The sequence below is a fragment of the Scylla paramamosain genome, chromosome 4 (genome assembly GCF_035594125.1).
Source record: "Scylla paramamosain isolate STU-SP2022 chromosome 4, ASM3559412v1, whole genome shotgun sequence".
Lineage (NCBI taxonomy): Eukaryota > Metazoa > Arthropoda > Malacostraca > Decapoda > Portunidae > Scylla > Scylla paramamosain.
In genome coordinates this window covers 8,520,001-8,546,213 of record NC_087154.1, presented here as the reverse complement: position 1 = coordinate 8,546,213, position 26,213 = coordinate 8,520,001, and the positions used below count along the sequence as shown (strand labels likewise).

Sequence of the window (26,213 nt, the reverse complement as noted above, 5' to 3'; positions counted from 1 at the left end):
TGGGTCCTGAGGTGCTTGTGTTATGCTGTGTGCGGTAGAATGGAGGCTGCGTGATGCTGTGTTGGCCTTTTCTAGGATGATTGGGGCTTTATGCATCTATCTGAGGTTGTGTGTAGGGACTGTGAGGGGATGTAGGAGCTGTATGGACTGTATGGAACTGTTTTGGTCTTGTGGGTCTTGCTTGTAGCGCTGTGATTCTGTATAATGCTGTATGGTGCTCTTCTGGGTTTGTGGGGTTGTGTGTGTTGCAATATAAGGCTGTATGGAGCAGTGTTGGGCTGTAAAATGCTGTATAAGTTTGTACAGTACGAGTATACTGCTATAGAGCTGTGTGAGTCTGTGAGAAGCTGTACGGAACCATGTCGGGATTATGAGACTGTATGAGACTGTATAGAATTGTTTGGCAGTGTGGAGCTGTGCAGACCACACCACACTATATGAGGTTGTACAGGGCTGTATTAGGCTATGTAGGAGCTGTGCCGGGGCTGTGAGACCGTATTAAACTTATGGAACTGTGTAAGACTGTGTTAGATTGGAACTTTGCACTCTATACCAGACAGTATTGGGGCTTCGTAGCGCTGTCTGTACGTACAAGGCTGCGCGGGGCTGTCCTGGGAAAACATGCCAGTGAGGTTGAGTTGAAGGGTTGAAGGCCACTCGCCGCAGGGTCATCCTAAGAAAAAAAAAAAAATAGTGAATTACTCCTGCAGTGCGTGTTTCTGTATATGTATTGTTAGTGTGATGGACGAGGCGGTGGTGGTGCTTGCTGGGAATGTGGTGTCGCCCTCCTCCTCCTCCTCCTCCTCGCTCGCCAATCATCACGTTGCAGCCGAGTGAGAGATAAACTACCAAGACCTACTTCTTTATTTTCATGCCTTTTTTATTTTTGTAATTACTTGCGCGCTAGACGTCGTGAGAAGTAGATAGACAAAACAAACAAGAACAAGGCAGAAAGAAGACAAATGAGAAGAACAGAAGTAGATTTGAATGTAAGGAGGAAGAAAGGTAGAAGGAAGGAGAAAGAAGAGAACATAAGCAAATATAGTTTCAAGGCGGAAGAAAAACAGATAAAAAAATTAAAAAGAACAGTACGTAGTAGAAATGAATACGAGAAAGAAGAAAGACAGAAGAGAGTGAAAAAGAGAGAGATAAATACAGGAAGGACAAAAAAGGAGGAAAGAGGAGAAAGAAAGAGAAGCAGATGTAAACGCAAGAAAGTTAATGAAACAAAAAGGAAGGAAAAAAAGAGAAAAGAGCAGGCATAGCTATAAATGCAAGTAGAGAGACAAAGGAAGGAAAATAAAGGAAAATATAGATACAAATTTAGGAAAAGAAAAAAAAAGAAAAAAGAGAAGCTGCTGCGGAGGAAAAAAAAACTGGAGAGCAAAAACTGTTAACATGTTGTCACACAAAAAAAAAAAGAAAAAAAAAATGTTATGGGTGCCACACGTGGGTCTGGTGGAGGAGACGAGGCACGGAGGGGTTTGTGTACGTTTGAAAGGTGAGTGCAGTGGGGTAGTGAAGGAAACGTGATGAAACAAGAGTACTTCACTTCTCACTGTCTCTTTCCTCTCACGATCGTATTTTATTAAGTGGGTTTATTAATATTTTGTAAAGTTAATGAATTTCGAAAATAGGTTTGTTGATTTTTTTTTCTTCAAGTTAATTTCGATTATAGATTTTAAGACTTGATATATCGTTTCTGAAGTTCATAGATAAAAGAAAGGAGCGTTTTCAGCTGTATTTCACTAACCATTACATTTTTCTTTCAATATTCGATGGTTGATTTGTATGATTAATTGTCTGATTGGCTGATTGATTGATCGATTGGAACTACAATAATAATGGCAGACGAGATATTTGAGTGGAAATGTCTTACTTCTCGTTGTTTACCATGATAAGCAATAAGGAAGCGGCATCACATCTCTACACTTCCTCCTGACTCCCCTCATGGATAGATAGTTTATTGACCACAACAAGCAATACGCAATAAGCAATAATCGGTTCATAAATCACATACTATACCTTACAAATTTTAGTGTCACGATCTATCATACGTCTGCAGTCCATATTATCTCTAGCAGTTAAGTCATTCTTACTCAGCTGTACATGAACACACATCCCACCGCGGGTCAGATATCATCAGTAACCTCAACGCCGCCATGGGAGGTAATCGAAGCGACCTCTCAACACGGCGCTAAGAGCAACAGTGATAAACCCTCCCCATTGACGTCATTGTTGATGATGACGTCAGTTTGCTACGTGTGTGAAGGTGAATATGACTTGGTAAGAAAAAATTAATAAATAAATAGTAAAAATATATATATATATATATATATATATATATATATATATATATATATATATATATATATATATATATATATATATATATATATATATATATATATATATATATATATATAAAACATAAATTCCACCTTAGCGAGACACATGGGGGTTGACGCAAGTGTACGGGTATTGTCGTGGTGAGAGGTCAAGTAGCCTTCCATATTCACTCTAACTGTGCATTGTCTTTTCTTTCAAACTTAGGTTCTTTGAACTTTCTTAGAATGTGTTAGTTGTCAGGCTTTTCAAGGGAACTCAGCAGGCCAGGAGATCGAAGAGAGCAGTAAATGTAATGGAAAAATTTTGAGAGACATTAGCAGAAATACTTTTTAAGTGCAGGACAAACACTCTAAGCCTGAATGACAGACATATATTTAATAATGAAGTAACAACGTGTGATTTGTGTGGGGCAGAATATGAAGATCTGAAACATTTTTTGTCATAGTGGCCAGAATACCTGGAGGAAAGAAGGAAAAGTCTAAGATTGTAACAACCACATAAGGAAGAGGACATTATAGGGACACAGTTATACGAAAACATAGTGAGGTGAGGAAACAAAAAGAACAGTCCATAAATTTTAGATAAAAAGATAAAAAAAAAAGAGGAAAGAAGAAGAAAACAAGACCCAGACAGTGAGAAGGGACACGTCAGGGAATGCCGTTTCAAAGGCAACACTCCCGACCATCAACTCAACTCAACGACTCACGAGACCCACGCCCTGGACCCACTCCCTGAGAGCCACGCAGCGACACTTCAGGCCGATCGTGAGAGAGGAAGAGTTGTGCAAGTTGTAACTGCAACGAAAGACTAAAACTGAGACACCAAAACTAAATACACTCAACAATAGAAAAAAAAAGAAGTAAAAAATGGAGAAAAAAGAAAATTAATGACAAGAGATTGGGAAGAGGAGATTTTTAAGATACGAATTCACGTGGAAGCGATCAGAAAAGCTTACCGTGTGCATGACAGTACATAATAAATTTGTTTGTATATCGTGATTGTGTACATTTCTTCACTACATTTCTTCACCTAGTGAGCTGTTATTGATGTGTAACTTTTTTTTCGAGTTTAATTTGTCATCTTTAACGTGTCAAGTAGACGTGTCTGGAATTATAGAAGAAACAAAAGCCCACTCCTCTTGCCCCTTACAAAAAAAAAAAAAAAGAGTAAAAACGATGACCAGTTCAATTCCCATGTTGTCTTGATACTCCTCTTCTGACACCGTTCGAGTTGTAGGAAAGAATAAAACAAACAGGTGGAGAATTGTAGAGTTTGCCAGTGAAAGAGGATGGGTAAGTTAAATGAGTAGAAGTGCAGTCAGTCCATGTACATTTGGGACGAGTTCATAAAGTTTCCGTGATTATGGTAACAGATATTCACGAGAACCAAACTCTATATTGGTAACCATAATTTTTCACTCTAAAATGGCGGACGGAATGTTGAAAAGCTTTAATGCGAGGAACACCAGCCACTCCTCTCATCCCTACTCACTCCTGCAAGCTTGAGACAGACTAGTGAGAGAGGAGTGCGGGGTGGCGGACTTCCTGGCAACGGAGGCGGGAAAGGACTATAAAAGCGCAGCACAACAAGCTCTCCAAGTGGCGGTATTTTGGATCTACCCGTTTATTGACAGAACTACCATATACAACATCTGCTGAAGAGAGAAAGGCGCACCTCATCACTAAAAATACAACGATACTTGCCACCTGATCATGTACACAGGCCCAAGAGCAGTATCCCTCAGGCTTTTTTTTATTCTATTCCCTTGATGAGGAAGTCTTACCAGCATCACACAGTCACACTCCCCATACGTTTCCAGCTCTTTATCAAACTTCTCGCAAATAATGATGAATGGTAACCTCTTTTACTGCATGAGAGAGAGAGAGAGAGAGAGAGAGAGAGAGAGAGAGAGAGAGAGAGAGAGAGAGAGAGAGAGAGAGAGAGAGAGAGAGAGAGAGAGAGAGACAGACAGACAGACAGACAGACAGACAGACAGACAGACAGACAGAATGTATAATAGATATAAATTATTATGGTAGTAAATATTTAACAGTAATAGGATTAGATATTTTGTATTTCCCATAATTCTAAATATTTACAGTCAGCAGTCAGAAAATCCATTTGAATATTCCTGAATTTAAATGTGTGTTGTTTAAATGAATATATCTGGAGTGGAAACTAAGTATATAGCACCAGAGAGAGAGAGAGAGAGAGAGAGAGAGAGAGAGAGAGAGAGAGGAGAGAGAGAGAGAGAGAGAGAGAGAGAGAGAGAGAGAGACTACAAACCACAGACGTCTTCCGGTCCTCACTACAAGTTCAGCTCTCCGCCAATGTACAAGTCTGTAGTGGAGTCAATGGCACGTGTTTCCCTCACAAACTTTGGAGGCTAAGGTTATTTCTGTACGTGTGACAGTGAGGTGTATTATTATTATTATTATTATTATTATTATTATTATTATTATTATTATTATTATTATTATTATTATTATTATTGTGCAACGGAATTCTTTTTTTATAAGATACCGTATTCTTGCGACATTTATAAGTTGCTACAGTATAATTATAGAGATGGTCCCTGTCTGTGTCCTGCTTACGAAGCTCACTTTTTTTTCTTTTTTTTTCTTTTTTTCTTTAATTGGTTTAGCGGTGGAGATGTCTAGGTTGATTCTATTAGCCATTTTTTATGTATAATTTTTTTTTTCAACAACGTGATTAACTGTTTGGCGTGAGAGAGAGAGAGAGAGAGAGAGAGAGAGAGAGAGAGAGAGAGAGAGAGAGAGAGAGAGAGAGAGAGATTCGTGGTAGGTTTATTGATTTTCTCCTCTCCCTCTCTCTCTCTCTCTCTCTCTCTCTCTCTCTCTCTCTCTCTCTCTCTCTCTCTCTCTCTCTCTGGTTCGTTTGATAAGTGTGTGTGTGTGTGTGTGTGTGTGTGTGTGTGTGTGTGTGTGTGTGTGTGTGTGTGTGTGTGTGTGTGTGTGTGTGTGTGTGTGTGTGTATTTGTATTCCTAGAGGCCAATGTGTGTGTGTGTGTGTGTGTGTGTGTGCTCCTAGTGGGCTGTGTGCGCCATAAATCCCATCTCGCCGCGGCCACATGTCGGGTTATAGTTTTGCTCCGCAGTTTTCCTTCACTCGGCCGCCGCTGCCCGCCACTTTTATTGGCGTCTCCGGGCACCAAGTTTTCTCTATTCACTTCATAATATTCCTCGCCCGCCAGTTTGGTTAAGAGCCGCATGCTATTTAGTACAACTCTCTCTCCTGTACGCCCCTTGTTCCTTGGTCGTGTGTTGCAGAGTCGTGTTTTCCAAAGTTTTAAGAGTTAGTAATCAGGGGTAGAACAAGAGGTAATGGGTTCATGGTTGAATTATGATGTTAGTTTTAGTAAGGAATGTACGAAATAGGTTTTCAAATACGATGGTAGTTAACTGGAATAGGTTCATTTATCAGGTTGTGTGATGAGTGATGCTTTCAAGATCCTCAGGGTTACTAACTAGGATAGGGCAAAAGGCAATAGACTAAAGTTTCATTATGTTAGATTTAGAAAACAACATACGATATTGGTTTTCAAATTCACTGATAGATAACAAGAATAGGCTCTTTAATTAGATTGTGTTGCAGAGTGGTGTTCTCAAGATATTTTAGGTTCAGGATAGCACAAGAAGTAATTGGTTCACGCTTGATAGATTTAGAACAGAATGTATGAAATTAGTTTTCAGATAAGGTGACAGAGGACTGAATATGTTTAGTTATCAAGCTGTGTGTGTAGAGTCAGTAGTGATCTTTAAGAGATTAGGTAACTTTATGGACAGGGATCATTAATTATATAGGCTTGCATGTATGTTTTTTAGTGGAACCGTCACGATTAGGGTCTGCTGGCTCCTTGGCGTTTTCTTACATGTTCTTATGGTTTTTGTGAATCTTCCTACCTAGTTGGTCTGCACTACACTTGAGTCTGCTATCATTATCATCATAAATTTTCTTCGATCACCAGTTTTGCCATCAGTAGCAGCAGCAATAACAATAATACAGTGCAAATATCAGTCTTGTTATAAAAAGTCACTTGTTATAAAAAGTCTGTGTTCATCATCATCATATTTTACTACCGTCATAATCTAGACCATTAACGTCATAACGCAAAAATAACTTGTTTATATCAATTTGTTTTTCATGTTTCTGATAACTTAAAGATCTCTCCTGTTTCAGGAGCCACCGCCCTGAAATGGCTGCAGCTCAGAACCCGTGATCCGGTGTGGCGTGTGGGGTGAGTACTGGAATCTATTGATTGGCTGATTGGATGGCGCTGCGACAACAGGGTCATATGGGTACTGGAGGCATTGTGTGGTGCCGCAGGGTTATTGCAGTGCTTTTAATGTTTGTGTCTGTATTGGGTGATTTTTTTGTTACATGGTCATATTGTGTGAGTGTGTCGTGCCTTTTCTAGGACCGTGTGATATTGCCAGCCTGGTTTATATAGGTAGACAGATAGCTCATACTTTAAGTCATAGAAGGAGGGAAGTACTATACTGTAGATTGTGAAAATGCGTTTTTGTGGTTAGTAAGTGTATGAAAATTAGCATCCAGGGAATGGCCTCAGTAGCGTTCACTAGTTCAGCAACACTCGAACAGAAACATTCCATTAAAGTTCCTTGTCCAGCCAGCCCGTTATGTCGCCGCGCTGCTAAATTGCGCTGCTTCCGTCTCTCCCGGTGGCTTCCTCCAACACGTCTGTCTGTATAAGAGACAAAAGTTGCCAGAGAAAAAACACAAAGCCACAGCACGCCCGCCGCGCTCCGCTGACCTTCGCCACCTATCACGCGCCGCACCGCTCTATCGCCGCCAGAATCTGACGTGAACGAAGTACAAGATATTATGAAAGTTGGCTCGTCCGGCGGCCGCTGCACGAGCCGAGGCGCTGCTCCATTCCCTGTTGGCGGCGACAGCGACAGCGACCCTCGCGGCGCGACTGTCATGCATGTAAATTTCATCGGTAAGAAATAGAAACAAAGAAAAAAGGAAAAGAGAAAAGTAAGTTATAGCAAATCAGAAACCACCTCGGGCAACCACAGCAGTAGTGGCAGAGCGAGGCGCGCGATACTCTACGGTGCGTCCTCAACTCTTTGCGAGGAGCCTTAGGTGTGGCGCTGGCCCGCCGCCCCGCGAGGCTCTCATTACCTCGCCACTTCCTCGCCACCAGGCGACCTACTCAGCCAACCCACAATTGAGGCATCAGTTTCTTGGCCGTGATTTATACACTCGGTCGTTTATCCCGCCTGACCTCCATTATTTCTGCAGTTTATTGAAGGAGAATAAGATCATTGGTATTACCATCATCATCATTATTACTGGCAGAAGCAACGAGAAAAGTAGCGGTATTGGTGTGCACATTTGTACATACCGTGTAGGTAATATAATGCTTGGTAATAGCTTGCTTCCCCTTCTCCCCCTGCCTCTCCTCCCCCATCCTCCCTCCCCGGCAGCAACAGCAGCAGCAGCAGCCCCTCCATCACCTCACCCGCCCCCACCTGCCCGTCCACGCCTCGCTCTTATTCACTCAATTAGAGCCACTTATCAACATGCCGTTCAGAAAATGGCGGCCTTGGAGTAAAGAGCCATTTATATCCAGTTAGGCAGGCTTTTGTTGGGCTGTTGGCGACGCGTGTATTAGGGTCATTAGGTTATCAGCCAGACGCGGCCCTGCCCATCATGCCTGCCTGCGCCGCCACAGCCGCGGAAGTATTTCCTCTAATCCGTGAGAAGATACTGCACTTGCGCCTCTCACACAGAAAAACTGGACCTTACCTCCACGCTGGCGGGGGTGTGGCGAGGGACGGGGGGAGGAGACGGCGTGGACTGCGTGGCAACCATAGGGAGCAGGAGAGGTTGTCCTGAGTTTTGGCAACAGGTAGTGAGACGTGCGATCTATCTCCGCAACATCAGGTTCATTAAATGTGTGTGTGTGTGTGTGTGTGTGTGTGTGTGTGTGGTGCGAAAGCTGCCTCCCCGCCGCCCCCCCGTGCTGCTCCGGTGTATAATGGGGAGGCGAGGCAGACAAAGAGGCGGAGAGGTGGCCGGGTCGAGAGTCGTGGGCCGCCGCGTGTGACAGGATAATGAAGTGGGTTGAGTTCGGCAAAAAGCAACATTGTTCTGACAGGTACAGTAGTCGTGGTCTCGCCGCCCTGGCCTGGGGTGTGGGGAGGCGCACGCTGCACGGCTCGCACACGCACGCACACACACGTGCCTACACATATGCATACGTACTTACCTTTGCCTCCCCCCTCCCCCTGTTCATACCCGCATGCATACAGATGTATAGTACCTCTAGCTCGCGTGGGCGCGCGCGTGCACACACACACACACACACACATACACACACACACACACACACACACACACACACACACACACACACACACACACACACACACACACACACACACACACACACACACACACACACACTCACACACACTCTCTCACTCTCACTCTCTCTCTCTCTCTCATCTCTCTCTCTCTCGTCTCTCTCTCTCTCTCTCTCTCTCTCTCTCTCTCTCTCTCTCTCTCTCTCTCTCTCTCTCTCTCTCTCCCCATCAATACTGTGCACGGCGTCAGGTTCAAGGCATTAAGTATTTTCACAAATTAATGGAAGTGAATGCGTTGATTTGGAAATTTGTGCAGCACAGTGCGAGTGGTCTGCTTTATTTTCTTTAATACACACTATGATATGTTCATCCAGACTTGATCTAAACCAACTGCGTGAACCTGTGGGGATTTAGGGAGGTAGTGCTGACCAGATACTGAAGGAAAAAATGCAGAATATGTTGTAGCCCTTAACACACACACACACACACACACACACACACACACACACACACACACACACACACACACACACACACACACACACACATACAGTAGGCCTATACCACAGTCTTTAAGCGACAAGCAGCAAGGCAGTGCTTGGCTGCAAGGAGCACCTCTCAGATGTGTCCTCCCCGGCAGAGGTGCACAGGGGAGAGCAGCCTGGGGCCAGCCCGGAACAAAGTTTGGTTTCAGTAAAATCTCCCGAATATCAGCCTGCCATTGCAACCTTCGGTGAGTGAAATCAATTTTCCGGCTGCATTATCACCCGGGATGCCTTCGTCGAGGTTCAGTAGATGAGTAAGCAGGTATCAGGTACGGGCGGGTCCGGCCACGTATAGGCTAGTAGGCCGCCTGCTGCTGCCCTTGTTTTTATACTCAAAGTTCGGCGGCATGCCTGGGGCAAGAGACGAGCCTCCCATCCCCTGCATTGTGCATGGCAAGCCACACCGAGGGGTGCTTGGCCTGGGCGTCACCCCCGCGGTGGCGCCAGGGTCACTATGATCATCACAGCAGTTTTTATACAGGAACTGAAAGTCATCTTTTTTGCCGGATCGAGCTGATAAAAGGTGACTGGGAGGACCACGGCGGTAATGTCACGGTCTTCAGGCGGCAGCAAGTTTACTTTTTCTTTACTTCTTGGTGCGAAATCAGACCTGTTTGTGAAACAAAAAACTGATGAGTTACATAACCTGCTCTCGTCGCCGGGCGAAGCGCACACGACACACACGACAAACTTTTTCTCCTCCCGGCCTGACGCACAAAGCGTCTCTCGCATCCAGGCATGATGAAGCAAAGTTGTGACGCTCATGTTTTGCTCATAAAAACCTGGATCAGGAGCGATAACATCTGCTGGTATTTAGAAGTGCTGTTGTTCACTGCGAGCATCGGAATAACATGTACCGAACACAGCCAGCGAGCAAGGTCACTCCCCCTCCCCGGGCAGCAAGCATGTCAGAAATCAATATTATTACTTATTTATCTTTACAGCTAAAGTAATTAGAAAGTATCGGTCTTTGCGGCCGAGCTGTGTACCAGACACCTGTGGTTGAGAACGCACGCCAGCTCGCGGACGTGACTGCAAGATTCAGACAGCGGCCACGTGACCACCTCCCTATGTGACGCTCTTGGAGGGGCGAGGGCGACCACTGACCCCGCAGCTCCCTTACATAGTACCGTGAATTACGTAACAAAGCAACACTCCAGTCACCATAATAAACACAACTGATTCAGGATAACGACGCATTGTGGAAAAGTGGATGGCGTGGAGGGGAGGCCGAGTGGTACTAGTGAGTGGTCGTCGTGACGAGCGGCGTGTTCAGGGCGTCTCAGGGGGCGGCGCAGTGTACTACAACCTACCGTAGTACTATTACCTGGCCCGCCGCCTCGCCACTTGACATCTTGTAGTGGTTGAACCTCGCCCACATGTTACCTTTTCCCTGAATGAGGCCACTCGCTACGCCTCGCCGCCCTACAACATTATGTTTTAAACTTCTATACTTGTACTTATATTTACTTATATTTTATACTTTTTGGGGGGAACACATACTTTTCTGAAGATCACATGAAGATCAGCCGCCCGACATACACTTAGGGAGAGATACGTTGGATTAAGTTAGATTTCTTTGTCCAGCCTAACATAACTTAACCTAATCCCACCCTTACCACGTGTAGCTGGGACGACTAGTCTTTGTGTGATCCCTGTTATTCATTCTCCTTGTACTGAGTCTTCACCACTACCAGGAATTCCTTAGTATACATATATCTCCAAGTTTCTAGATAAAGTTTATCTTATTGTATCTTATTTTGTTGTATTTGCTTCGTGTCGCGACAAAGGCAAGCTAAAGTGGATTACTGAAATACTTGGGAAGATATGTGTGATTGAATAATGTAAGAACAAAGGAAGATTAGAATACAAAGGATGCTGTAAGAAGCAAATGTGCTTAGTCGTGGCAGTCCCTGTATAAATCACACATCTGCATCAATCATCCCGGTCCACAAATTTATATAATCTCCTTTTAAAGCTCCCTATACGTAGAGTTTGTACTAACAACCTGGTTACTAACTCTATTTCAGACATCTACCTCCCTGTTTGAGAATATTTTTTCCATCTCTCATTTCAATTTACCAAACATGAACCTCGTTATTTCTAGTCCTATAATGATTACCAACCTAAGGGATCTTGTTTACATCACTCTTGTTACATCCATCATACCACTTAAATACCTCCATTAGATCCCCTCTTAATCTACGCCTCTCTGACGAACGTAAAGCCGTAATCTCCTCTCTCAAGGGATATTACACATCACTTGTATCTTTTTAATCATTTAAGGATTTAAGAACCTTGTCTAAGTCACTTCCCATTCTTGAGGCGTAGGTGTGCAAGAGTCATCTGGGAGAATCGAATCGTGCACGCAGCGACGGAACGGAGACACTGTGGCAATAAACTAGACAGACATATTGACAGATAGCTAACGTAGACAGAGCAAACATAGACAGATACCCAAGATAGACAGGCCAAATAGATAGGCAGACGGGCGGACGGACGGACATGCAGACGGCGGCGACGTAGGAAGGCAGACAGACAAGCTAACACACACACACACACACACACACACACACACACACACACACACACACACACACACACACACACACACACACACACACACACGATCATTATACAGTGCAGCACAGGGAATGCAGTGTTGCAAGAAAGAAAACTAGCTCCGTTCACGTTTGGTTAACAGAGAGAGAGAGAGAGAGAGAGAGAGAGAGAGAGAGAGAGAGAGAGAGAGAGAGAGAGAGGGGGTTATTATTCACAGACAAAGACAAGCGTGAACTGACAAGGACATAGATTGGCACACAACACGAGCAAACTAACAAATGAAATGATTTCCTAGCTAATAATCAACCAATTAACTAACTAACTAATCTATAATGAACAACACTAAGATAAACACCAGCAACAAAACTCAACTGAACCGTACGATTAAAACCACCCACCTTCCTAACCAACCACACACACGCACACGCACACACACACACACACACACACACACACACACACACACACACACACACACACGTCAACAAACACGTCACTGAGAGCTTTCTTTTTCCCCCTCGATCATAATGCAGGAGAGACGGACAAGGCAACGGACAGATAAAGCGAAGGTAAACACCCTCCAAGGCAGGTGATGAGTGAGCATATTCTCTGAGTCCATTTTTACTCCCCACCAGCCTCCCACCTCTCTCTCTCTCTCTCTCTCTCTCTCTCTCTCTCTCTCTCTCTCTCTCTCTCTCTCTCTCTCTCTCTCTCTCTCTCTCTCTCTCTCTCTCTCTCTCTCTCTCTCTCTCTCTCTCTCTCTCTCTCTCTCTCTCTCTCTCTCTCTCTCTCTCTCTCTCTCTCTCTCTCTCTCTCTCTATTATACAAGGCCGACGAGGCGGCAGCTGGAATTACACTATGCACTGAAGCCGTCTGGTAGTGGTGGCGCTGCATGATTGTGGTGGTCGTGGTTGTGGTGGTGGTAGGAGAAGTTATAGTGGTGGTGGTGGTGATAGTAGTAATTGTAGTAGTAATTCGTTGTTGTTTACACCACCACCACCACCAACAACAACAGCAACTACTACTACTACTACTACTACTACTACTACTACTACTACTACTACTACTACTACTACTACTACTACTACTACTACTACTACTACTACTACTACTAGTACCACCACCACCACCACCACTCTCATTACTATTGGTGGTACGTAATGATAACACTAATAATGAATGGTATAATAATAATAATAATAATAATAATAATAATAATAATAATAATAATAATAATAATAATAACAACACTGATGAGAAGAGATCTGAGTCGCTTAATAACTATTCCATGGTTTCATTTCCCAGCGAGTTCCAGAGGGTGATACAATATTGGTGCGCCTGGAGACCACGGTCATTACTTATTATCACCGCCGCTGGAATGCAAGGAGGCGGCAGGTCAGGACAGGCAGAGGTTCAGCCTTTTTAAAAGATAATATCTGTGTTTGAGTAATTTTTTGGTAATTATACGCGCGTTAAGTATTAATAATAGATATCGGGGCTTGTCAGGCGAATACTTGATGGCCTATGCAGGTGGTGTGATCGGCGGCGCGGCGAGCGTTGCCTTAACAACTAAGGCGAATTTGCATATTGATTGACCACCAAAGGTCAAGACGCCCCAGCCCAGGTCAGGCCAGCACTGCTCCGCCTCGCACTAAACGTGTCTGGCCGGGGAATATATGACTCGCCGCGCGGTAATTACTTGAGCGACTCACATGAACGTCTCGAAAATAATGAATACACAATAAGGTAAACAATACAAATGATCTGCACTTAAAATCCGTACGGGACATTTTGCCTTCGCATTGCCAGACAGTCACTCTTCATCACATTAACAATTCTGATGAAAATATGGGAAATAATTCATTCAAAATTAGGTTAAGCTGATCAGACGATTATCTCTTATAATCTGTACGGAATTTACGGCAAACAATAGCGTTCAGTGCTACATATCCGCAACAGTCAGCACTCCCACTCCACACGTGGCGAAAGTGCGAAGTTGTGTTTGTTGTATATAAGAAAGAAAGAAAGAAAAAACTTGTAGTACACGTGTTGGTTTCTCCTTCCACCCTGGCAGCCCCTCAACCCTGGCCAGCGTCCCTGTCACGCGGCCCACCCTCGCCCTCGCCCGCCGACAGACACACGGAGGGCGGCAGGACCACACAGCGAGACCCGCGCATCCTCGGGGCTCGGGGACCTTGCGAGGGGCGGGAGGAGCCAGTCACTAGAGGCCTGTGCAAGGGGCTGCCACACACACACACACACACACACACACACACACACACACACAACATGACTGGAGTAACTTTGAAGCATGAAAGAAATCCATTAAGGCGTCGCATTTTTAGTTAAGTGTATATCTGTGTTAGTTATTGAACTTACATTATGTTCTACACTTATCACACCTGATTTGCTCTACTCCAAGACAGCAATGACGAATAAACCTAACTAAACCCTCTTAAAAAATCAGTTGTTTTAGGCGTGGTGGTGGTGATGATAGCATTAGTAATAATAGTAGTCTTGGTGGTGGTGTTCATTTTTCCCCTTCACCTTTCACTTTATAACCCACATTTCTTCTTCTTTTCCTCTCTTTTTCCCAGCTGAGGAAGAAGCACGCGGGGTTTATGGTGCAACTCAGGAAGGCACAGCAGAGGGAAGGGGCAGGAGTGTGGCAGTGTTGCATGCTGGTTTGGCGTATAGATCACCAAGACCTTTGTACATACCTGGTTTTGTGGCCTTGTTATTTTTTAACCTTCTTTTTATGTCCCTTTAGTCACTTCCTCCTCCTCTTCCTCCTCCTCCTCCTACTCCTACATTCATCTCTCACTAATCCTTCCTTGTGTCTCCTCCGCGTCTTCCTCCATCAGACTCACCTAATTTATCTGTACTACCCCCCCCCTCTCTCTCTCTCTCTCTCTCTCTCTCTCTCTCTCTCTCTCTCTCTCTCTCTCTCTCTCTCTCTCTCTCTCTCTCTCTCTCTCTCTCTCTCTCTCTCTCTCTCTCTCTCTCTCTCTCTCTCTCTCTCTCTCTCTCTCTCAACTGTCAATTTCTCCCTTCACCTATTACTCTCTACCTCCCTCCACCTCCCCCTTCCTTCCCTTCATTGCTCTCTGCCCTCTTCCTTCTTTTCTTCCTTTCCCCTCCCCTACCTGCTGTCTCGTTCCCCCTCTCCCTTCCCCTTCCTCTCTCCCCCTTCCTCTTCCCTTCACCTCAAGTACCCCGACTAATGGCTGCTCACGAATGATTGACGCTGATATAATACAGGTCATTGTAGCCACGCTAATTGGTGCCCGTTAGAGGTCATACTCTCCCTGGCGCGCGCGCACGCACACACACACACACACACACACACACACACACACACACACACACACACACACACACACACACACACACACACACACACACACACACACACACACACACACACGGAAAGAACAAGTGATATTTGCATGTGGTATATATATATATATATATATATATATATATATATATATATATATATATATATATATATATATATATATATATATATATATATATATATATATATAGACAACACCAGACATTGCTTTTTATTTTTAATTCTTTTGTCTGTCTATCTGTTTGTCTGTTCCGTTTTCTCTCTCTTCCTTATCGTTTTATTTTATGTATTTTCCTGCTTTCTCGCTTTTCTTTCTTTTGTTTTTCTTTTATTTTTCCACTGTTCTGCTTTGCTTTGCCTTTCTCTTCATTTTATTTATCTTTTTCTGTTCTGTGTTTTTTCTTGCTCTCTACTCTTCGTTCTGTCTTTTCTCTCTTGTCATTTTGTGCATTTTTTTGTGTTCTCGCTTTTTTTTCTGCCATAATAATTGTCAGGGTCATTTGAATCCCACACTTAACTTCTCAATAATAATTAGTGTCATCCTTCTCTTCCGTCTTCTTTCTTCCTCCTCCTCCTCCTCCTCCTCCTCCTCCTCCTCCTCCTCCTCCTCCTCCTCCTCCTCCTCCTCCTCCTCCTCCTCCTCTGACACCAATTCAGGCTCCTTCACCTCCTTCATCTTGACTGGGATCCTGTCTCCTCCTCCTCTTCCTCCTCCTCCTCCTGGTCTTCCCTTTTATTCCTCCTCCTCCTCCTCATCGTACTACTGCTACTACTACTACTACTACTACTACTACTACTACTACTACTACTACTACTACTACTACTACTACTACTGATGTTAATATTATTGCCATCACTACATTTGTTATCACGGCTACTTTAGAACACTTACAATATTTACTACTACTACTACTACTACTACTACTACTACTACTACTACTACTACTACTACTACTACTACTACTACTACTACCACCACCACCACCACCACCGTTATACCTAAGCTGTCAGCCCTGGTAGTGAATATATTATTTATTTACATAACTTCGGCACGTGCGCGACAACATCAACAAAGGAGTGGCAAGAAAAAAAGAATGAGGTAAAGAAATTTGAACGTCACTTTTGGAGCTAGAGATTTATTAGGTGAGGGTTTCCTTGTCCTTGTTCTTCTCTGTTTTTTAGTCCCTTTGGTATGTGTATCAATTTTGTGTATGTATTTCTTTTTAGTATATGCGTCACTTCAGGAGAAATGCAGTAATGGTGGTGGTAGTGGTGGTGGTGGTGGTGATGGTGGTGGTGGTAGTAGTATTAGTAGTAGTAAATATTGTAAGTGTTGTTCTAAAGTAGCAATCCAAAGGGGAAAAAAAATCAGGAAAAAATGTCCCTGCCTCAAAAAAAAAAAAAAAGGAAAAAAAAAGGAACGAGAAAGGAAGTTGTAATAGTATAGCTGTTGTTTTACTGTTTTACTACTACTACTACTGCTGCTGCTGCTGCTGCTACTACTACTACTACTACTACTACTACTACTACTACTACTACTACTACTACTACTACTACTACTATTATACTACTACTACTACTACTACTACTACTACTACCACTACTACTACCACCAATACTACCACTATCACCAATACTACCACTATCACTACTACTGCTGCTGCTACTACTACTACTACTACTACTACTACTACTACTACTACTACTACTACTACTACTACTACTACTACTACTACTACCACTAATAATAATAATGACATTAGTACAAAACCACCCCTCTCTGTACAGTATCAGTCAGTCTTACTCCTTTCAATCAGTGCTTCACCTCACCGAGCAATGAGCGACACGGTATGCAGTATCCAGCACGCTCTCGCATCTCCCGCAAACACACGAGCGGAGGGCGGCGCGTGTTCAAACCGGTTGGCAGCGAGTGACGGGCGCGGCACTCCGCCAAAGTACCGTTAATAATTCTGCAGAGAAAACACGAATCCACGCCCTTGCTCCATCGCGCCGCCACGCTGCCAGCCCGCTGTAATGGTATGGAAATGTATGCAATGAGGGTGTTGATTAATTCATATATTGTATAGCGTATAAGGGAGCAAATAGGGTGCTTTACACACACACACACACACACACACACACACACACACACACACACACACACACACACACACACACACACACACACACACACACACACACACACACACACACACACACACACACACACACACACACACACACACACACACACACACACACACACACACACACACACACACACACACACACACACACACACACACACACACACACACACACACACACACCTTATGGAGTAGTAAGGTTTCTCAAATTGACATCTAACATCTGTGGACTGTGAAAGCAATAAAAGAAGCAATAATGTACAATTCATGCCTCCCTAGTGGTGGTAAGAGACACGAGGCGCGCGCCGGTGACCCAGAGCCAGGCCAGGGCGTGACCTACGTATGGGGAAAGATTACTTAGGTTGTGACATTTACTTCTAAGCCAATATATATCAAAGAAAGCAACATTATACATCCTTAAATGAGACACATTTTGGTACATCTATCTTAAATTACTAATCATGAGACCTCTTTACTTGTTCTAGAGCCACCCCCAATCTTTAAACTTGAAAGAAATTGCAAAATCTATTCTTTTTAATCGGCTTCTTTCTTGTAGATACTTATAAAGATTTCATGCATTACTTCTGGTGCTGTTAATTGTTTTTATATTGCGGTGAAAGGCTTAATACGCGTAAAATCAACAATAATACGTCTGAAATTAACACAAAAGAATTCTGGATAAACAAGGCCATAAGTACAAATTATAAAATATAGTAATATAATGTAAATAAATGATATGTATAATATGAAGTAAATAATATGAAGCAAATAAAGTTTTCCCCATAAAAGCAAAAGTTATTTATATTAGACATAATTTAGGGGAAGACTCGTTAATTTTTTTTCTTTTATTTACTTACAAGGAGGTTACGCAATGGTGAAATCCGAGGTAAAATCTTTCCGTAAATAAGTTTTTAAGTCTCTCCTTAATTCAGTGATCGTTATTTCCAGATTATTTCCCCATCAGAGAGAAAAAAAAAATATTTTGGCAAGTTGTATTCATATCCAATAAGAAAAACCCTAATGGTCATTTTATTTATATATTCATTTATTTATCTATCCATTTGGTTCCTGACTGTAGAGCCAATATGCCCAGCTCGGGAAGCACAACAGCAGAGGCAACAAACATTACAAAGCTTCAGTGGCTCGGAAGTCTGTCCTTGTATTTTGGAAAGTTGATTAACTGTGGAAGCATTGGCTGAAATGTTACAAGCTGCGCGTCAAGGCATTGTTTATGGCGATTTTTTCTAGGCAAATAACTGCAATGTCCTTAAAATGTGGAGCTAAACTTAGATTTTTTTTCTAGTTTGGTGTTGCATCTATTCATAAATGATCGTACGTGTATATGTATCTAGTTCAAGTCATGTGTATGTATCTGATGTATGTTTATGTCTATAGCTTATTGTTCACCTTATGTGTCAGAATATTTAATAACGGCTATTTATTATGTTCATATTCAACTGTGAATTATATATTTACTTTGGCATTTATGCGACACTGAAGAAATATATCAATATAGTCTTCCTCCTTGAAAAAAAAAAGATGTGCTTATATTCTATACATGACTCGTTTGAACTTCCTTGAGCAGTGCTTTTACATTTAGCTTTTTTTTTTTTTTTTCTAGTACAAGGATGCACTTTTAAATCACTCATGACCGATTAATATTTACTGTTTTTTTTGCTGCCCGCCTGTCAAGTGAGGCATATTAGTTCTTCAGTCAGGAACTTAAGAATTACAATATTGAACCATAATTCCTTTTTTCTTCCTCAGAGAACATGGATATCACTTACTAAGCCCAACATTTCCTTAATTACGGAGCATTTGATTTATTTTCAACAATATTTATCCCAGTGCTGATCAATTATCCAAATTAAAGGCTCTGGATCAGGAATGTAATCCTAATTATTAAGAACACACACACACACACACACACACACACACACACACACACACACACACACACACACACACACACACACACACACACACACACACACACACACACACACACACACACACTTGTTGCATATTACATCCATGGTGTATTTATTGCACCCCGCGGCGAAGTCAGGAATGTGTTCGTAATAATAATGGTGATAATAAAGTTGTTTTTCTCGCAGACAGCCATGACGGCAATATCCTGACGAGTGAGTGATATTTAGACGCATCGCCTTTGCCTTCCACGGTAATAATAAGGCGAAGTTTGCTCTGCTAAATGGCAAGGTAGAAATAAGCTTTACCATTTCCACCTTCACCCTCACCACAATCACCATCTCTCTCTGTCTTCACTGTCACTCAGTATTCATCATCAATTTCAATCACCATCAATCGCCATTATTGAAATGTATCATAACCACTGTTACTGTTAGCATCACCACCACCATCTCCACTGTCATCACTAACTTCATTCATCACTATCATCACCGTTCACCACCATCATCACTTAAACTTCCACCACAATACTCTTCACCATGAGCTCTCTCACTATCATCACCACAACCATCAATTTTTCCACCACCACCACCACCACCACCACCACCACCACCACCACCACCACGGTTCAAGGTCACGGAGGAAGCTGTTACAATGCAGGTCATTATCATTATTTTTTTCCCCTTCCATCTCTCTTGTGTTTATTTCCGACCGTCACTTTTTTCCTGAACATGTCATTATGTGTTTTTTTCCCTAGCCGATTCACCAGGTGCCTTTCCCCCCACCCCCTTGTTTTTTTTGTTCCCTTGCCCAGTGACACCTTAAGTACAGTGCGGTGTTCATCCTGGCATTTTTTCCCTTGGCCTTTTTCTTTTCCCCTTTTTTTCTGCTTCCAGACATTGTTTTTTTTTGTTTTGTTTTTTTCCAGCATCCTGTTTCAGTTTTTTTTTTCTATTATTTCCTTGTCGCTTTCCTTCGTCTCGTGTGTGTGTGTGTGTGTGTGTGTGTGTGTGTGTGTGTGTGTGTGTGTGTGTGTGTGTGTTCCCCGCCCAAAAAATTCGTTTTATTACAAATTTATACATCTGATGTTTCCTGTTTTTTTTTTTTCTGAGCATTTTTTCTTCTGTTTTGTTGCAACTTTTCAATTTCTTTTTCTGTTCCCTTTCCAAAAAGAAATATTATTGTTCCTTGAAAAGAAAACGGAGTCTCCAAACAGAAAATGATTTGTGTGTGTGTGTGTGTGTGTGTGTGTGTGTGTGTGTGTGTGTGTGTGTGTGTGTGTGTGTGTGTGTGTGTGTGTGTGTGTGTTCTTAGGAGGTCATTTGGGCGGGCCTGGTCGTGGGCGTGGTCGCATTGTAACATTCTCTCTCTCTCTCTCTCTCTCTCTCTCTCTCTCTCTCTCTCTCTCTCTCTCTCTCTCTCTCTCTCTCTCTCTCTCTCTCTCTCTCTCTGATTACCTTCTTGATTTCTTTCATCGTCTGATCGTTCATTTGTTAGTTGGTTCGCCCTTTTATCTTCCCTCCTTCTTTACTTCCTTTCTTTCTTCCCTCCATATTCCTTCCTTTTTATCCATTCATTTACCCATCACTCTACCTATCCTTCATTTCTTCCTTCCTCCCATCCTTCCCTTCCTTCCTTCCTTCCATCCATCATACTTTCCTACAATACTCTGTGTGTGTGTCTGTTTCTGTCTCCCCGTTTGCCTGCCTGCCTGTCTGTCTGTCTGTCTTCTCTTATTGCCTCATCCTTCCCTCCCATACCTTCACTCTACTCCCACTCCTGGTCGTCGTCGTCGTGTTTCCAGCCAGGCGTCGGGGTGTCGTCTATTATCGCGGCGGCAGGTTACGTAAAGGTTAGTGTTGTATGTGAACCGTCCGGCGTCCGTGCGTGGCATCGCTAAGCAAGGTGAAAGTTGTGTGCTGCCTTCCATTCGCATGCATCTCTCGGGGTGAGGAAACGCCGGGCGCGGGAGTGCGGGGAAGCTGGTGTTAAAGAGCCACCAGATGAGAGGCAGTATTTCATGCGGGCTTGTGTTCACCTGACTTGATTGTACTATATAGGATGGACGGATGGTGAAGGATAGTGGTGGTGGTGGTGGTGGTAGTGATGGAGTGGAGTTCTGCAGGATGAGTGCTGAGTTGAAGGAGGCTAGAATTGGGAGAGAGAGAGAGAGAGAGAGAGAGAGAGAGAGAGAGAGAGAGAGAGAGAGAGAGAGAGAGAGAGAGAGAGAGAGAGAGAGAGATTGCGTAATAAAGTGATTGCATTGTATTCTTAATCCTTCAGTACGTAAATAGTGGAAGTAAGAGACTAGAATTAATAACGAGATGAAAAAAAAATTATTATTGATAAGAGTAAGAGTTGTATTATGAAATGTGAAGTGATTGCTTCTCGTTTTCTTCTTCAGGTCACACAAAAGGAAATAGAAATGGATAGGTAAAGGAGGCGAGCCTTGTGTGGATGGTGTTACGTACTTTCTAATGCTGCTGTTTGATTAGTGAGCTGATGATGCGGGGAGACACACAGGAACACAAAGGCAGAACAAACATTTTCTCATCCCTATTCTGTCCACCTCCCTAATATAAGAGTTATCCTGTGTTCTTAATCTTTCGTCCCTCCTACTGATAAACTCTGGAACTCCCTGCCTGCTTCTGCATTTCCTCCTATAACCTTTGAGTCGAATTGTTTCAAGAGGGACAATTGAAAACATCCTTAAAATATGGGTAACCCTTTTTGACTACACTCTTTAGGGACAGTCATTTTCAGTAGGCCTATCTTATATAACCTTTTTGTTACTCTATGCCCGAAGCCTTTAATCAAATAATATATCCGTCATTTGTTTCTACGAGGCTGTGTGTGAGGCCTGTGATTGGTATTTGAAGAAAAGAAAAAAAAATACTTGGGTGCTTGGTGGTGTGCTGGTGGTGGTGATGGTGAGGAGAGATAAGGAAAAGATGTGAGATCGTTCAAATATTGTGTGTTGAATGTAGTGGTATTGTGGAAATTTGGTGAGGAGACGTAAAGGGTACAGGGGTGTTATCGGATGGGATGTGGGACGTTGGGGGGAAGAGAGGGCAGTTGAAGTGATGGGGTGTGAAGTTTGATTACCATTGATGTGTTGGTGGTGGAGTGGTTGTGGTGAAGTGTTAGGGCACTGAATTCTAGTGATGGTGCTGTGGTGATGACGTTTGCAAGGTTACTGTGGTGTGGAGGTGAAGGATGGAGGAAGGTAGGGAGAGGTATTGTGCCGGTGGTGGGGGGAGAGAGAGAGAGAGAGAGAGAGAGAGAGAGAGAGAGAGAGAGAGAGAGAGAGAGAGAGAGAGAGAGAGAGAGAGAGAGAGAGAGAGAGAGAGAGAGAGAGAGAGAGAGTGAGTGTTGGAGGAATTGGAGTGTTGAGAGGAATTGGAAGTGTGATGATTGTGGAGGTGGAGGAGGAGGAGGAAGAGAGTGCAGTGATTGTGGAGGAGGAGGAGGAGGAGGAGAGGAGAGTGTGGGGTGGTGTGGGTGTGGTGAAGGTGGCAGTGGATTAAGTGGAGAGTTGGGGTGTGGCAGTTGTGGTGGTGGTGGTGGAGGAGAGGAATGGTGTTGGTGGTGGTGGTGGTACCCAAGGCCCTCACACACACACACACACACACACACACACACACACACACACACACACACACACACACACACACACACACACACACACACACACACACACACACACACACACACACACACACACACACACACACACACACACACACACACACACTAAAGGAGTCATGCTCAACACATTATTATTCTCATTTTTTCTCTCCCGTGACGTGTTAGTTATTGGAAGGTCTGCAGAAAAAAAAAATCATACAAAGCGCCATTTAACTTTCAATATCTTCATCCCACGCTTCATTTTTCTCCTCCTCGTTGTTCAGTTAAGTGGGAAGACAAACCGAGCCGGGAACCTTTTTTTTTAACATTTCTTTTTTGTATTTTTTTTCTTTTTCTTTCTGCTGCCTTTGTTATGAGAGGGAGTGAATATATATACACAAAGCAGAACGTTACTCATATATCATTGTTGCTTCTACGCGGGGAAGGAAACTTGACTCCATGAGAAGGAAGGCATTTTATATTCCAGCGGTGTGAGAGTTACTTGACGGAGGTGGAGGCGCAGAGCAACAAAACACCAAGATTCATCATCATTATCTGCTGTAATTGTATCGTGTGTGTCAGGATGAGCAGTGGAGGGCATTGCGGTGAGAGTGAGGGTGAGAGTAGAGGAGGAGAGGTGAGGTCGTGAGGGTTACAAGGAAGAGGTGGTGTTCGTCCGCCGTGCCTTGTCCTCACCTACCTGTCTGTCTGTCCTTCGCTTCCGCAACAGGTGAGGCGCGGCGGAAAGGCAACGGAAGGAAGGAAGCAAGCAGGTGAAGCAGGTACTGTTTGCCTGCGCCGCGATTTCTTTTCCTTCACCGGTGTTGTCTCGCAGGCGTCTTTTTCTTTTCTTTTCCTTCCGATTTTTTTTTTTTTCCAAGTTTTTTCCATGTGCTATTCCCTCCCTCTCTTACTTTCCTCCCGTCCCTCCCTCCCTCCCTCTCTCCCTCCCTTCCTCCCTCCTCGCGGCCCCGCCAAGCAGCCACCTCTCGCTTTTTTGAACTTGCATCGCCTTTTTTCCTTGTATGTATTTTTGTTTTCCTTTTCCTCCCCGATCGGCGGAATAGTTGAGGCGCGGACACTGATCCTAAGCCGTGTCCTGGTGTCCGCCGGCCCCACCTCGCAAAAGTGTCGAGTAAAACAATAGAACACGTCGCCGGCTTGTTTTTATGTCCAGAGGAGAACGCATTTCTTTTTGGTGCATTTTATTTTTTTTTTCTCTTTCTCGCTCTCGCTCTCTTTTTTTTTTTTTTCCTCGGGGCGATATTTTCTTCGTGCGAGAGGCAGCTTGTTCGTCTCCGCTTTTTCTCCTCACTCCAGTTAGTTAATCGCAAGTCGAGCACCGCGACAAGGATTTGCAGGCACAACCCACGATCCTGGCGCCTCTCGTGAAGGGCAGGGGTTGAGGGGGAGGCCTGCCAGGGGAGGGGTTGGGAAGGTTATGTGGACAAGATATGAAGGAGACGAGAAGGAGGGAGGGAAGGAGGGAGGGATGAAGGGTAGGTTATGGAAAGAACTGAAGGAAAGGAAGAAGAGGAGAAAGCGGAGTTGGCGGTTAAGGAAAGAAGAGGAGGAAGAGAATAAGAAAGGAGGTTTAAATGGAAAGGAGGGGAGGTTATGGGGTCACGAAAGAAAGGAAAGGAATAAGGAAGTAGGAGTAGGATGAAAGGACGTTAAGGAAGCAAAGGAGGAAGGTTACGTAAAGGAGGTATGAAAAGAGGAGGAGAATGAAGAGGAGGAGGAGGTGGTGGTGAATGAAGGAAATTATACCTGAAGGAAAATGAAAGGAAGGAAATAAGGTTATGCGGACAAGAATGAGGAAGAAGTAAGGAAGGAAGGAAGTAATTTAAGAGAAGAAGGAAACGAAGGAAGACAGGAGGGTTAAGGAGATGAAAAGTGAAAGAAGGAAAGAGAAGAGAAGAAGGACGGCCGGGAGGTGAGATAAGTGAATGTTTTACAAGGGAAGAGGAATGATGGTGCGGAAGGAGCAAAAAAATTATAAAGAAATGAGAGTGTGAGTGAAGATAAGAAAAAAAGAAGTGAAGGACAAAGCCATGTTGTATACGGAGTGAATAAATGAGGGTATTGGGAGGAATAGTAATAGAGACTGGGAGAGAGAGAGAGAGAGAGAGAGAGAGAGAGAGAGAGAGAGAGAGAGAGAGAGAGAGAGAGAGAGAGAGAGAGAGAGAGAGAGAGAGAGAGAGAGAGAGAGAGAGAGAGAGAGAGAGAGAGAGGTGGGGGAGGGAGTCTAGGGTCGGTAGTGATGTGGAGTAGTTTTACATTCCAGCAGAAGCAGTGCGGCCCCGCGGCCCTCGCTCTGTCATCCATAATTCATCACCACCGCGCCCGCCCTGCAACACCTCCACGGCCGCCCTCACTCACCCACGCCACCACTCACTCACTCACTCACTCACCCACTCACTCACGCCCTCACTTATTCACCCACGCCCTCACTCAGTCACTACCCAGCCCACTACTCACGAAACGCCACACCGACACTCTCATTCCACTCTTCCACACGTCCACTCACTCACCCAGACTATACCCAGACTATCTTCCACACACGGCCGCCCACACTCACTCATTCACTTCATTCACAATCCACGTCTGTGTTTTTTTCACTCATTCAATCACACGAGCCACTGATCACGTCTTCACCCACATCCGAACTCTGCTTTACTCCCCATACATACTCACTTACTCAGTTACGTAACTAGTTCCTTTCACTTACTCTCATTCACTCACTCACCTACGCTCTCTCTCTCTCTCTCTCTCCCAACTCTCACTCAGGATTCCCATGCTTCTTACGCCCTCCACTTCCTTTTAACCTCTCCCTTTCTCCTTCTCCCTCTCCCAAACTCACTCTTTTCCTTGCTCTCCTATTCATCCACACCCACACACGCCAGCACCTACACCGCCACCACCACCACCACCACCAGGGCCACCATCAGCAGGGAAGGGCGCCTGAGTGCCTTCAAGAGCCGCCTCTCCGCGCTGGGCAGAATAAGAGCCTCGATTTAACCTTCACCTTTTCAATTACAGTTCAGTCTAATTGTCGGTTTGAGTTATAATGGTTTGAGTTATAGGAATAATTGGGTTTGTATAGTGGTGGTGCTGGTGGTGGCGGTGTTTGTTTATCTCTCTCCCTCCCTCGACTGTGTTTGATTGAGTTTATCATAATTGTCTGTTCTCCTCGCCGTCATCACTATGCGTTTGTTTATGTTTCACGTTTATATGAAGATTTACTGGTGATAATCGTCAGCATTCACATCACCCTGCTATCAGTAATTATCATTAGCATTTATTATTATTATTGTTATCAGTATTATTATCATTA

General features: G+C 43.8%; 1 long non-coding RNA gene across 2 annotated transcripts in view; it reads left to right on the top strand.

Moving 5' to 3' along the window:
* The window catches only part of LOC135097350 (uncharacterized), a 97,744-nt gene that overhangs the window by 18,323 nt on the left and 53,208 nt on the right, over positions 1-26,213 (top strand). For both annotated transcript variants that reach the window (XR_010265619.1, XR_010265621.1), the window contains exon 2: positions 6,550-6,607. This is a non-coding gene — a long non-coding RNA (uncharacterized LOC135097350). The remainder of the gene's footprint in view (positions 1-6,549; positions 6,608-26,213) is intronic.